This window comes from Geotrypetes seraphini, chromosome 19, assembly GCF_902459505.1.
Source record: "Geotrypetes seraphini chromosome 19, aGeoSer1.1, whole genome shotgun sequence".
Classification (NCBI taxonomy): Eukaryota; Metazoa; Chordata; class Amphibia; order Gymnophiona; family Dermophiidae; genus Geotrypetes; species Geotrypetes seraphini.
The window spans coordinates 17081663-17087662 of NC_047102.1; the positions used below are offsets into that span (position 1 = coordinate 17081663).

Below are 6000 nucleotides of genomic sequence, written 5' to 3' on the forward strand. Positions count from 1 at the left end.
CTTAGAGCAGTGGTATTCAACCCAGTCCTCGGGGACCGCCTGGCCAGTCGGGTTTTCAGGCTATCCACAATGAATATGGATGACAGAGACTTTGAAAACCCGACTGGCCAGGCGGTCCCCGAGGACTGGGTTGAATACCACTGGCTTAGAGTGCACGATCTAAAATTAAACCTTTCAAGATCAGAGTCCATTTGGATATCAAGCAAACCTTTGCCCATCCTTTTATTCTAAAGATTGTGAACGTAAATGATACCCCCTGGGTGTCATTAATGACAGTCGATTAACCTCTTCTGCACAAACATCCATGATCGCCAAAAAGTGCATAGTTAATTGAGGATTATATATGGAGTAGGTACCATTCTTGGGGAACCCCCCCAAAACACATTTATAATATTATAGTTGAATTATTGTCATTGAATTCAGACCAGTTCGACTACTGTGGATTTTAAAAGGCTGTAGGCAATACGAAATATAACAGTTAAGCTTTTATATGGTACAAGGCATTATAATCATGTAACACCTCTTCTTTGAGAGGATCATTGGCTTCCTATTATTCCTAGGTTAGATTTAAGATTATGTTTCTGACTTTTCAGACTCAAAATACTGGATTATCTTACTATCCGTCATCAATGCCAATTCTGTACAGTCCATCAAGGGCAGTAAGATCTTTCCAAGATAAACTGCTTTACTAAACTTTGCAATGAAAGAGAAGCACAAAGCTACTATGAAAAGTGCATTTTGTTGTGTAGCTCCTTTATTACTACTACCAATCACTTATATAGTGCTGGAAGGCCGTACGCAGCGCTGTACATTTTGACATTTATGGACGGGCGCTGCTTGGAAGGGCTTTCCAATCTAACTTGGACAGACAAGACATGACATAGAGGGTAGGGGATGCAGGACCCAAGGTGAGAGGAGCTAGGAGTCGAAAGCGCTCTCAAAGAGGTGGGCTTTTAAACGGACCTTGAACACTGCCAGAGATGGAGCCCGCCATAGGGATTTGGGCAGCTTTTTTCCAAACACCCAGCGCAGCAAGGCAGAAGGGACGGAATTGGGAGTTGGCAGGTGAAGAGAACATAAGAACATAAGAAGTTGCCTCCACTGGGTCAGACCAGAGGTCCATCACGCCCAGCGGTCCGCTCCCACGGTGGCCCACCAGGTCCTTGACCTGTGAAGTGATTTCTGACCATTTTTATAACCTACCTCTGCTTCTATCTGTACCCCTCAATCCCATTATCGTTTAGGAACCTATCCAAACCTTCCTTGAACCCCTGTACTGTGGGCTGGCCTATCACAACCTCTGGAAGAGCGTTCCATGTGTCCACCACCCTCTGGGTAAAAAAAGAACTTCCTAGCATTTGTTCTAAACCTGTCCCCTTTCAATTTCTCCGAGTGACCCCTAGGGCACAGATAGGAGGGACTTTATGTTATACAATATCTTACCAGATAAAAATAAGATACGAGACTTAGGTGAAGAGAAAAAGAGGGAGATGCTGGATTGGGAGGCAGGGAAAAGGGTGCGATGATGGATTAGAGAGAGAAAAAGGAAAAGTGAAGGGTAATGGGCATGGTGGAACTATGTGGCAGAGCCAAGGGAGGGGGGAAGGTTGACAAGGAACTGAGTGAGAGAAAGATGGAAATAAAGTTGTGAAAATGAAAAAAAGTGAGCATTTAGGGACTGGATGCAAATAATTGACAGAAGAAAGAGACTGGCAACATAGACAGAAAAGGAGTTGGGGCTGGTAAGGCAGTGAGAGACAGGTGACGGCTGGAAAGGGTGGAAAAGGGAGAATAGATGAAAGAAGGGAATAAGAGGCTGAGGAAGGAATGGCAGCAGTGGCGTAGCGAGGGTCAGAGGTGCCCCTCCCCGCCCGCATCCCCACTCTCCCCTGCTCCTTTCTCAACCCCCCTGCTGAGACATCAATGTGATTCTCGCAACCACGTTGGCTCTCCCTCTGATGACACTTCCTATGCGTGGCACCTAGACGTGACATTAGTGGGAGCCGATGCGGTCGCGAGGAGCACGTTGAAGTTGTTGCTTACATTGATGAACAACTAGAGGTATGGGGAAAGGGAAGGGGGGTGCCGGTGCCTACACCATGACAGCACCCGGGGCAGACCGCCCCCCACCCTTACTGCACCACTGAATGGGAGAAAATGAGAGGATAAGAGTAAGGTAGAATATTGATAGGGGAGGACTGAAGGGTGAGAAGGAGTCAATAGGCAGAAAAGAAACGTACAGACCTCTAATCTAAACTAAACTAAACCTTAAGTTTGTATACCAAATCCTCTCCACAATCGTAGAGCTCAGCACGGTTTACAGGAATTGATATAGAGAAGGAACTCCAATAAAGGGTTACAGTACTTAGTAAAGAGAATGTTTAGAGGGACATAGTATACCAAAGAGGGCAGAAGTATTACATTTTTGAGAATAGCCAAGTTTTCAGATGTTTTTGGAAAAGTTGGAGGGAGCCCAGATTCCGAAGTGGAGTAGTAAGGTGATTCCAGAGCTCTGTGATTCTGAAGGAGAGGGATGTCCCTAGTTTTCCTGGATGGGATATGCCTTTTAATGAGGGGAAGGATAGTTTGAATTTTGGGGTGGATCTGGTGGTATTAGGATTCGAGGAATTCCATGATAGTGGAAAAAGGGGAGGAAGGATGCTTTACCGGAAAAAAATTCATGCGGAGAGTGATGAGCGCCAGCTATCTTGATGGTTCAATTAGTCTTTCACCCCCTATACCCAGGTCAGACGACCGATTTGCACATTAGGCCCTCCACCAGAGTTTCCTCTGGCTTCGTCCTGCCCACCATCTTTTGGGTCCACCTCCCCACTGGGGAGATGAATTGACCACTATTGGAAGCAGGATACTGAGCTATATGGCCCATCGGTTTGCCCCAATATGGCTATTCTTGTGTTCTTGATTGGAAGTCATCTTGGCCCCTTTCTGGCAAATTTAATAGTTCTGAATTAGTTAATATCAAGTATCCAAGTTAGCTATTCTACTATAAATTTTCATCTTTATTGGTATTGTCACAACCCGGGGTCTCTGATGAGCGCAGCAGACTACCTGGGTTGCGACAAAATACTTGCCCGACATGTCCCCTTTAGCTTGGGATACCCTTCAGTCCTGGCAATGGCTATGTTGTAGTTAAACCCCAGTACTTTAGGTATGTCACTTTCCAGCAAAAGAAGGCAATTTCCACCAAGGTTCAAGTTCTTGGTACATAGACGAAAACGCGTGAGACAATCGCAATCGCGCGCAGGACGTCTGCGTGCTGGATTTAAACAGTATTTTAAAGTGCTCTGAGGGGGGGGTTGGGCGAGGACCCCCCAACACACTTTACTTAGAACTGTTGGCGCTCCCGTTGGGGAGGGGAACGCCCCATTATAGAGGATATAGCCTTTTTTCCTCTTTTTTAGGGAAAAAGTACTGTTTCTTCTGTAATGGGGGTTCCCCTCCAATGGGAGCGCCAACAGTTCTAAATAAAGGAGGGGTTCCCCCCCTACACCCTTGGAGTGCTTTAAAATATTGTTTAAATCCAGCGTGCAGATATCCTGCGCACGACTGCCAGCGCTCCATTATCCGAGTGGTCTTGACCCGTCACCAAGTTCTTAGAAAGATTTAATATTCTTGGCCACTGGCCAGACTTCTGTAAGGATGGTAGCACCCCCACAATATTAGGTTGTAGGGGTTATGTGAGGCGCCCTTACAAACGCCAGGTCCCGAGTTCAATACCTTCACAGAAGATTCACCAGGAAGCAGACTCAAAGAAGAAGCACAGCTAGAAGTGATGGCATAAAGAATATATTACAGAAAAGTAATATTCATAAGCATTACAATTAAGGAGAGAGCAAAGCAGTTTCCCTGCCTTACAGAGTCCAGAGAGAAGCGTGAAGTTCCAGGGAGAGGCAGAAAGAGAGAGAGGAAGATGGGGGTGAAGGTCTAAGCTTTGGGTTCCAGAGATAGGCAAGAGAGGGGGGGGGGGGGGGGGGGGGGGGGGGGGGGAGGTGATGCAAGAGGAGCCTTTTATAGCTTGGAAACTTATTCTAAATATAGAATCTATTGAACTTCAATAAAAGTTAAGCATCCCCATCCTTAGTAAACTGTGCTAGACAGGAGAAGAATAGACTGAAGTCAAATGTAATTTCCAGTATGCCTCTGACCATGACTGTGCACCTGGATCCATTGTATATCTTAAGCTGTCCATCCTAAGCATCAGACATTAACATATCTTCTTAGCACCTCTTTGCACCTCTTAGATGCAAGTAGGTTTGTTACCTTTTAAGCATAATTTAATTAGGGCTGTTTGAAACAGTCTGCCTGGATGCTTTCTGTATGTGAATTCTGTGCATGAGCACTCAGGGTCTATCTGCATCCACATCCCAGAGTCAGATTGATATAATTTCCCATAGGCCTTTGCTGACATTGGTTAGGGCAACCAAAAATGCTTATAGCTTGCAATAGCTATGCTGACAACTTCGTGTTTGGATTCAAAGCAGCCTGTCTCACACAGAACAATTTCATCGTTTCAAAAGTAACAAAAGCAAAGAATTTCAGCAGTAAACAAACAAACAAAAAAAAACCCCAGCTTTTCCTCCAGCAACTAGCAACCAAGCACTTCAGCTATGGCACTGGGTTGAATCTTAAAACCTTTGTCAGAATTTATGCCAGGTAAGGACATTAGATACAAAGAGGTATAGTCCAGCAATATTTTCAGGCAGGTTCTTAAAGTAGCTAGTGGCAATGCTTAACTCTAGCAGTGTCTTTGCCCTTGTTATACAGGTTAAGCAAGTTCTTAGCACAAGGCAGCTTTCCTGTTCACCTAGGTTTAAACAACCCTCTCTGGGTTTAAGTGAAGCACAAGGTAGAATTATCAGCTTCTCCTCTTTTACAGTCTAGAACCTACCAGACATGAAAAAGACAGTTCTTAAACACAGACTGGCTCAACATTCAGAACGGCTTCCAGGCACAGCTGTTGCACTGCTACTAATTAGCTGCATCTGTTCCAACACACCTCAGTGCTAAAACCTCAGAACAAAAACCAAAAAACCCCAACCAAATGTTTTCTCTGAGCTAGTTTTGAAAAGACAAAAAAAAGAACCCCAATAGCACAGAAAAGCAGGAAAACTTCTGCCAACACAAGCCACGTTTTTCCAGACAAAAATACTTAAAACAAAACACAATTAATGGCAATGTCCTCCTCAAAGAGTTAATGGCACAATTCAGCATACTTACTTTTACAGCAGTTGATTTCCAGCAGTTCCACACTAGGTTCCGGTTCACCCATAATCTCAATGTTATTCATTTGTTTCAGTCCTCCAGCCTCTCAGAGCCTGGCTGGGAAAAACAAACATTCTTCTCTGCCTCTTTCCATTTCCTGCTCCTTCTGCTGGGCACATCCCTTTCTGCTTTGTCAAAACCTGGCTTCTGTTTAGGGAGCTCAAAACCACGCCCCCTTTGCCTGGCTAGGGGGAGGTATCAGTTCTCTAGAGCAGTGGTCCCCAACCTTTTTGACACCAAGGACCTCTTTTATAGAAGCAAATTTTTCCACGGACCAGGGGGGGGGGGGGCGGAATTTGGGGCAGGTTTGTAAGGCAGTTTTATACACAGCATACATTACATTTCTAGCAAAAAAGAAATAGAAATTTCTACCTTTGTTGTTTCTGCTTTCCTCATCTTCTTGTCATTCTCTTCCTTCCATTCACTGTCTGCCTTCTCTCTGCCTCTTCCATAAGAACAGCAAGCATTTCAGGTAAAAGTCTCCTGCCAGGATTTCCAGGCTCTATACAAGAGTGCAAGCTTTCCCTGTCTCATACTGGCTATTCCAGAGATAGTCATCGCCTGCCTGTTCCAGGGCACTGACATGATCAGCTTTTCTGCACTGAGGCTGTCTAAACTTTACACTTTTCATAGGAACAAAACCTCTGCTGGTAGGAGGTTTGTTACAGTATGAACAGTTAGTCATTGGTCATCATTTTTCAGTGTTGGACTGATTTA

The 6000-nt window shown here is 44.9% G+C and overlaps 1 long non-coding RNA gene across 1 annotated transcript in view; it reads right to left on the bottom strand.

The window, feature by feature from the left end:
- Positions 1-5393, bottom strand: part of LOC117352392 — a 219070-nt gene extending 213677 nt beyond the window's left edge. The window contains exon 1 of the long non-coding RNA XR_004537670.1: positions 5239-5393. This is a non-coding gene — a long non-coding RNA (uncharacterized LOC117352392). The remainder of the gene's footprint in view (positions 1-5238) is intronic.
- Between the last annotated feature and the right edge of the window lie 607 nt (positions 5394-6000).